The sequence below is a fragment of the Furipterus horrens genome, unplaced genomic scaffold (assembly GCF_987537825.1).
Source record: "Furipterus horrens unplaced genomic scaffold, mFurHor1.1.pri manual_scaffold_1, whole genome shotgun sequence".
NCBI classification, from domain to species: domain Eukaryota; kingdom Metazoa; phylum Chordata; class Mammalia; order Chiroptera; family Furipteridae; genus Furipterus; species Furipterus horrens.
The window spans coordinates 23062197-23070855 of NW_028327171.1; positions in this window are offsets into that span (position 1 = coordinate 23062197).

Consider the following 8659-nt stretch of genomic DNA (forward strand, 5'->3'; position numbering starts at 1 on the left):
GACATTCATCAAAGCCACTAAGGACCCTTGTGTGACCTTGAGAATATTGCTTACCTTTTCTGAGCTCCAGCTTCTTCATATAGAAAGTAGAAATAGACATAAAATAGTATTTGCTGCATATAGTTTTTGTAAAAGTTGGTGAACAGAGGCGAATATACCGTGGAATGTAACACCATTATTGTTATTGTTAGTATGATTATCATTGATCTTCCAGTCAGGGCACATCAGAGAAGGAAAACTCTGATTCCAAAAAACCTCCGCTGCCTTGCGGCATACCTCTTCAGGGGAAAGGCTAAGGGAGTAAACCCCGACAGAAAATCCGGAGCCGGAGTCCCTAAGGCGGTTTGACGTTGTAGTCAACACCGGCAACTCCTGCGGCGCACCTGAAGCCAAGCTGTATTGACTCCGTCTTTCCCTTGGATCCTTCAGCTGCGAAGAGAGGGGGGGTCTGCTGCATGGGCAACAGCAGACCCTCCATATCACCCTGCCCAGGCTCTGTAGCTTCAGCTTCACTGGAGAGGACACTCCAGCGTCATCGCAAGATGTCGATTCAACACGGGAGGAGACAGATACCGTGTCACTCCCAAGTCGGACTGCACAGCCATTCTCGGTGGTGCAGATAGACTCTTAAGAAGCTACACCATCGTCTCTCGAGGCTCTGTAGCTTCAGCTTCACTGGAGAGGACACTCCAGCGTCATCGCAAGATGTTGATTCAACACGGGAGGAGACAGATGCCGTGTCACTCCCGAGTTGGATTGCACAACCATTCTCGGCGGTGCAGATAGACTCTTAAGAAGCTACACCATCGTCTCTCGAGACGGACGGCTGCCGACGATTATCATTGCTATTACTGTTGTTATTAATTGGTTTGGGAGACCCTGGTGTGAGTACATAACCTGAGCACATGCGAAGCTGTCCATCTGGTTTTATGAAACACCACATCATCGTTCTCTTAGAATCTAAGCTGTATAACTCAACCTTTTATTACCTACTGCCTCAGTTTCTAATTATTTTACTTAGTTTTGATGATTATCATCATTGAAATGTTCATTTCCTGACAGACATTGTGTCTCATGGCACATATATACCCATCCCTATAGCAGTGATTATCACATGACGCATATGGCATCTAGAAAAGCTATAAAAACGTGAACTGGAAATTAGAAGTACTCATATTCAACCAGCTTCCAAGATGGAAAAGCTATTGAAACAGTGCTGACCAAATGATACAGGAAAAGCGGAATGCATATAAATTAGAAATTAAGAAATCAAATCCAATCAAGCTTTTAAAAAGTCCAATTTTTCTCTTTATTTTCTTGTTTCTTTCATTGCTTAAGTTTATTTTATTGCTTTTTCTCCTGTATTATTACAAAAACAATTTAGTCTGAGGCTCACTGAAGATTAAAAGAGATCAGCATATGGAATGACCATAGCCTATGCACTTTATTAACTTCATAGATAGCCTTCCAGATCCCTTTTAACACATTTTTAAAAAATGATCAAGCCACACCTACTCTTTTGAAAATTATCAGAAGTTTTGTAACAAATTCCATCCTGTGGACATTTCGGTTGTTTCCAACTCGTCCCTTTTATTGGGTATTAGGGTATTTTCCAACTTGTTATGGTATGTAAGTTATATCTCATTAAAGCTGTAGGATTTTTTTAAATGGCCTTGAGATTGGCATGATCATAATGTTTCCCAGCCCTAGTCAATTGCTTACCATTCTCACCATTTTTGTTACGGCCACAGCACACGTAGCTACGCAACACACGATGCGTCCGTGGGGAAAGGATGCTTTAGGTTCTGTGTGGTAAGAGTTTGCTGCTCAGCATGTCAGCTAATTTAAAGGCAGGGGATTCATCAGGCTGTCAGATTGTTTCCCTGCAAATAGATGTAGCAGAAGAGATAGTGACCTGCGGCTTCCTCAATTCAGCAAGGCAGCTGTTTAAAATGTTTTATGCGTACAGTGTCACGGCCTCTCAGTGTCTCTCTTCTTGGCTATAATTGAAGGCTTTCTCTATTGAGACACACATCTGTGCTGATGTGTTAAAAAAACAAAATGCTGTTCCTTACATAACCCAAGGCCTCTCATCAATAACTTGCACTTCATATAACAATACACCTGTGAAAATTGATTTGTTTTTAGTCTTTCTTCTCATGATAAAGATTCAGTTAAGCTATAATGTCCTAATGTCACAAAATTTAATACAGGTAGTAAAAATTTAACTGTTAGAGACATACATTAAAAAATCATATAAAGTAAAAACAACAATTTAAACACATATAACTAGATGTTATGTTCATTTCTCAACTGTTCAGAGGACAGTTCTGGCTTAGGGAGTAAGAAAATGACGTAGGTTAGTGTATCCAGTCATCTGATGGTATGACGTGGGTAGCACCTAGGATTCTAAGTGATTATAAAGCTGAGGGAATGACAGAGGAATATAAAAGCCAAGTAATATCTGACAAACTTTGCCTGACCAACAGACTATAATCCAGCCGTGAGTCCACTGCAGTCGCCCTAAGGCTTGGGACGTGTTCCTCTGCTGTTGATATGGAATTTGAGCTTTTCCTGGAGACCAGATAATAGCCTCAAATACTATTTTATGCTTTGTTAGTAAGATGGTTCTCATAACCTTCAGGGGCTCAGGTGTTTTCCTTTGCTTGAAGGGAAAGACCTGTCTGGACAGAATATGTTATTGTTCCTGGAATGAGCCTGACCTTCACCAGGGCCCTTGGGGAAAAGCAAGGATCCGTATGGGGGACGGTGGGGAAAACACAGCTCACAGATGCAGATCTAGAAGCCTGGGTGTGGACACGTTGGACCGGTGGGATTAAATACCAACGACCATTTGCACCAACATTTCTCTGGTGTCTTTTGGTTTGATTGGGGCTCTTTAACTCAGACTTGTGGGAATGGTAATTAGGTTCAAAGCAAAATTAACAAAACAGCATGCTACTGCTTGTTCTGACAGCATGTTATTAAGCTCTCACCGTACTTGAGCCTTGAAAAGGCTCATCCAGAATCAGAGCATTACTGACTCCTTTGGATTCATAGATTCCAAAAAAGGTCATTTTGTCCAAACTCCCCTGTTCTGGAATAAGGAGCTGGTGGTCTAGAATGATGAAGAGTGGGCTAGAGAGCAAAGAAGCTGGATTTTAGAATCCACCCTTCTGGACACGGTCTGTGTCCTTCCTCTCTACTGCAACACATCAGAAAGGACATGGGCTTTGTATGTGCAGATTCATACATACCAGCCTTGTGGACTTACATGTCTTTATTTGTAAAATGAACAAAAGAAAACCGGTCATGTATGGTGTTATGAGGGCAAGATGAGGTGTAGAGCATCCATTACTGTGAAATTAATGAGAACCCTCTGCCTAAGAGAAATGATTTTTTTCATTCTCTGTCTCTCTTTTATGAATTCTACTATGTTTGGAAGATGTAATCACTGTGGCCCTGGTCAAATATGCTCTCATCCTGGGAATTACAAACACACTGGGTACCAGATGCTGCTGCACAAATCAGAAGCCTCATCAACACTGAGTCCAGTTCCTGACCTGGTGGAAGAATAATGTACGTAAAAACAATGTGTAAAATGTAAAATGCTACAGAAATGCTAGTTTTTGTTATTATTGTAACTTAATATAATTTAATGATTTTAATGGTTCCTAGCACAGGTTTTGCCCAGATAATTACAAGTCAGCTTTGGTGGTAAACATATCTTTGCTCAAGGGTAGCCCTTGGGAAACCAGAAGGGTAATTGCTTAGAAACAACTGCCTTCTTTTAAGAAAGAGAGAGCGGGAAAAGGGGTGAGGAATAGTTTCAGATAGTTTCAAGAAAGGCTGTGTACTAAACTGTAACAGCCCAAAGGAAGGGTTTTCAGGCTATTGGTGGGTCTGATGCTCAGAGTACCATTTTGTTTGGATGAAGCCAGAACTGAAGCTTACCTGGGAAAAGATTCTCCCAGGAGTAGGTCTTTTTCTTTAAGTCTGACAGTAGAACCTGTAAACCATGCACATTTTAGAGAACTGAGATTAGTCAGTCATGTGACAGACTGAGCTATCGCTCAGGGAGGTGCCAGGGCTGTGTCACCTGCTAGCTCACTTGTGAAGGCCTAGTAGGCTGTGGGAAAACTGAGGCAGGGGCTTGCAATTTCGCCAGGGAAGTAGTAGTGAGAACCTCTCTTTTGGGTTTCCCCAAGATCAGGTAGAGATTACACTTAATCAACAAATGTGTATTGGAAATCCTTCAGTGGGGATGAGGTGAAGAAAACGACTGTGTGGAAGGATTGGTGGAATCCACGTGACTGATAATGCTAATGATATTAGGGTGGTAAATATGTGAAGTTTATGTGGTGGGGGGTGTTGGAGTTGAGTGTGCATGGGTGAAGGAGTGGTAAAAAAGGAGTGATTTTTTAAATTTTCAGTAGGATTCTTTCTGTTTATAAAAGCAATACAAGAATATTGTACATGTGGGAAAATATAGAAATATATAAAGAAGGAAATTTAAATTACCTACAATCTACTACCAACAAGTGATTAGAAACACTGCATGGTGTCAATCTGGACTGGAAATGAACATAGAAAAATGACAACAATTGGTTTGTTAAAATAGTGGGAAGTGGGATTTTTGTCTTTCTTTTTTCTTCATTTGAGTTCAATTTGCAATGTTTTCTTCTAGAGCATTTAATGGAAATATATGGTTGCAAGAGCTATAAATTTTATAAATTTAGATTGCAGTTGTATATGCTGCATTGTTATCTGCATCTTTAAGCATATTGTAAGCTTTTCCCTTGTGAGTAAGTATTTTCTAAAATGTGATTTAAATGGCTTTTCTGTATTCCATCATGTGAATAGATCATAACTGATTTTAGAAATTCTCTATTGTGGACATTTAATTAGCTTCATTTTTTACCATTATAAATAAAACTCTATTTAATATCCATACACATCATGTTTCTGTGGATCTCTGTTGTGTCCTTGAGATAAATACTGCAAAGTAAACTCATGTGATCAAGAGGCATGCATATTCTTCATGCTCCTGATACACATTATGGGATTGTGTTCTGAAAAGGCTCTGAATTTATACTCCTGGTGGGAAGTTTGAGAAGGGACAAAGAGGGAGTCTGGGAGACTGGGAACCCAGATGACCTGAGGAAAGGGACTGAGAGAGGCTTCTGAGAGGGATCTAACAGGAAAGTCATGAGAGGGGATTCTAAAGGAAGAACCAGCCATTCTCAGGGATTTGTGCCTGAACCAGTGACAAAGTCAGCAAAGTGAGTTGAGGGCAACACCTGACCTTCAAGAGGAAACGAAAGCAAATGATGTCCATGACAAACGTCCCTTGAACTCATGGGCTTTACAAAATCTTTCTAGAGTAAGCTTATAATCATCCTAGTCACTGAGGAGGGACTTGCACAGAAATTAAGTGACTTCCCTACCATCACACTAATACAAGCAGCAGAACATAGCTTCAGAATGATTTCTGGTAGTCCAAATCCCCCATGGCTTTCCTCTTAATTTTTTCTATATCCCTAAGAAAAGAACTTTATACTTTGTGATAAAACAGAATGTCCTTTCCAACCTTCGGAGCAAGAGCAGCTCCCACAAGGGAAGTGAGAATGAATGATGCTGATGTCCAATGAACAAGAAAGGAGCAATTTCTGCAAAATGAAATGACTCTAAACTCAAAACACTATATTTTTAAATATATTATTATTAAGCTCAAAAGAAATCTTCGTGGGGCTCTTTTAAAAAGGATTAGTCAGCTCCGGATGCAGATCCACAAATTGCAGGTGAGTTTGAGCTCTGTGATTTACTGAGGCATGACAATTAATGTGGCAAGTAGTGGCAAGCTGAGGCCACTGGGACCTGGCATGTGCTCACCATAACACTCAATCAGGGGGCCTCGCTAACATTTTTAATACTGGCCATTTCTCCTGAACTCACCTTATTAAAATGACCAGCAGGAAGAATTGCTTGGCTCTAGGATTTCTTGTTGTTTTTTTTTATGGGCCGATTTGGGCTTTGAAGCAAAAAAGAGAAAGAAGAACAGACCTGTCATTTGCTGAGCAAGTTTGATTTGGATGGGTATATAGACGCCAAAAATCATTCACTGGTTATTGGAGGACTTTTTCCTGTTCACTCCAGGATCATCCCAGCAGATGAGTCTGCTTTGGAACCAATATCAGCAAACTGTGAAGGGTAAGCCACTTTTGTTTGTCTTCTTTTTACATCAATCACATGTTGAATGTGGGGGTCAGAGCCTGGACCTGTAGCCACGATGTCAGCCCTGACGCTGACACTATTTATTTGACAAAGGGGAGGTCCTTCCTGTTTCTGGGCCTCAGTTTCTCCAAGGTGCAGATTCTAGGATTTCTTAGAAACAAGAAAAGCTTTGTGTCAAGCGGGTTCTTTCCCAAGTCTATACCAAAAAAAGGAAAAAACAGGCTTTGTATGATCTGGAACATTGTTCCTCAGAGTGTGGTCTGTGGACAGGCAGCATGAACAGTACCTAGGAGCTTGTTAGAAATGTGGAATCTCAGGCTGCATCCCACGTCTGCTGCATCAGAATCTGTATTTTGACAAGACCTGCTGCTGACTTGTGTACACATTAAGGTTTGAGAATCACGGATGCAGAATTATGCAGTGGTGCAGCTTTATCATGAATTGTTATTAGACTAAACTCTTCTCAGGTGAGAATGCAGTGTGGGAAGACTGATATATTTCTGAGTTAATATTCATAGCAAGATTCCTTCAGCTGAAAGTCTCCTGCCCTACGCCCTTCTCCCCAAAATTGTCATGTCATGGAATGGAATCCATGACTGATAATCTGAATTTGCTAATAATCCATTCTAAGAAAGGCAAACACGGGTTAGACTTCTGGGTGTGAAGTGTATGTGTGTGGAAAGGAAAATAGCTATTCACTATTTTACTACAATACCAAAGCAGCTCTTTTCATTTTTCTCTATTATTTTTTCAGTTCTTTATACAAATGCAGCCATAATTTGTGTATAGTTGTGACCATAGCAGGGACACAATTTTACATTCGGCATTTTACATTCTATAGTAAGCATTTCCATGATGATTCACACTAATAATGTCTGTAAATGCATGCTGCAAAATTTTTATCAACTTCTTTCACAATTAAATGTTGACTGGTTACAAGTGTTTTCCTTTGATCATATTTCATGCTACATATTAGAAATATCATTAGAGTGATGGATACACTATAATGTTTGCGAAAGGAAAGGATTACAGTTATTTCCTACCTGCCTCTTCCCTGGACCTTCTAATTCTTTTGTATTTTTACAGTAAATCAAAGGAAAGAGGGATAAGAAGGGCTTTTGCTAACAGCTTCTTCATTATTGTGGGTAAGTTCATAATCACAGAAGTTTTTACTTAATCCCCAATAACATAAAATGAAAACTAGAGTTTGTCATTTTATAGTGCACTAATATTTTTGTAAATTGAATCACTTAATTTGTCATTCACCCTTCACTAGAACTTCTGAAGGTTATCTTTGTTACAAGGTTAAATAAAAAGCCAATATACATGTTTTTAATAAAAACTCAACACTTTCATTAAAATAATAATTTGGCATATCTATTGTGATTGAAATAGTAGTGAGAAGTCTGTCCCATTTAAAAAATAAGTCACTCAATCAGGGGTGTTTAGATTTCTCTGCCTAGTTCACCTGTTCTTATTTAATCTTCAGAGGAGTCTGGTAGTCTCTTTATATGTTCTGTCCAGCAATTTTAATTGTAATCAGTGGGAGAGATACAGTGGCATGTACTTACTCTGTCTTAACTTTAACTCAAAGCCTGAGGAGTCTTAGAAAAGATTTCTTTAACATCTTCTGATTTTCAGTGTTGCTGCTGAGAAGTCTGATGACATTATGATTCTTGATATTTTGTATGAATCTTGTTTCATGTGGTCCAGGGCATCTAAAAAGCCAGTTCCTTTTCCTAAATGTGAATAAAAAATGCAAGACCTCATTGTGGGTGCTCTGTGGTCTCCCAGTCTGTTTTGGCTAAAACTTTCCCCGGCACTTTCATCCATCTGACATATACCTATATGTTTTGGATATTAACAACATTCAATATTTTAAATTTTTTTATATATTTTAATATTAGAGCTATATAATTTATTTCCACCCATAACTGTCATCAGTTTCCTCCTAATATGTACCCAACCCTGAAGTTCTCCAAGCCTTTTATGTTCCTCCACGTAATGCGAATTACTCTCCCAGTAGGAGAGCCCTCATGGAAAGCCTGACCTAGGTGGTATTCAAGGCCTAACGAGATAGAATTTCCTTTTGGCATCATTAACCTTCACCTAGAACTGATCTAGAAATTCAGGTTGGGGTTTGGAGGAGTCTCAATTGAAACCTACCATTTTAATAATATCCTAGTTGTTTTTGGCCATCAGCTAAACTCTACTGAGTAGGAAGCTATTTTATTTTTTTTGAAAATGTTGTTCAGAGCAGAGAAAGACAATGAAATGGAAGGAGGATGAGGGTATTTTAATTCTTGTTTTGGTTGATTTAAACAAAGTTAAAATTTAGAAAAATTTTCTGGTAACAAAAGGTATGCATTGTACAATACTGACAATATCATAATGGGAATCAATGAATGAAAGAGAAACATCCAGA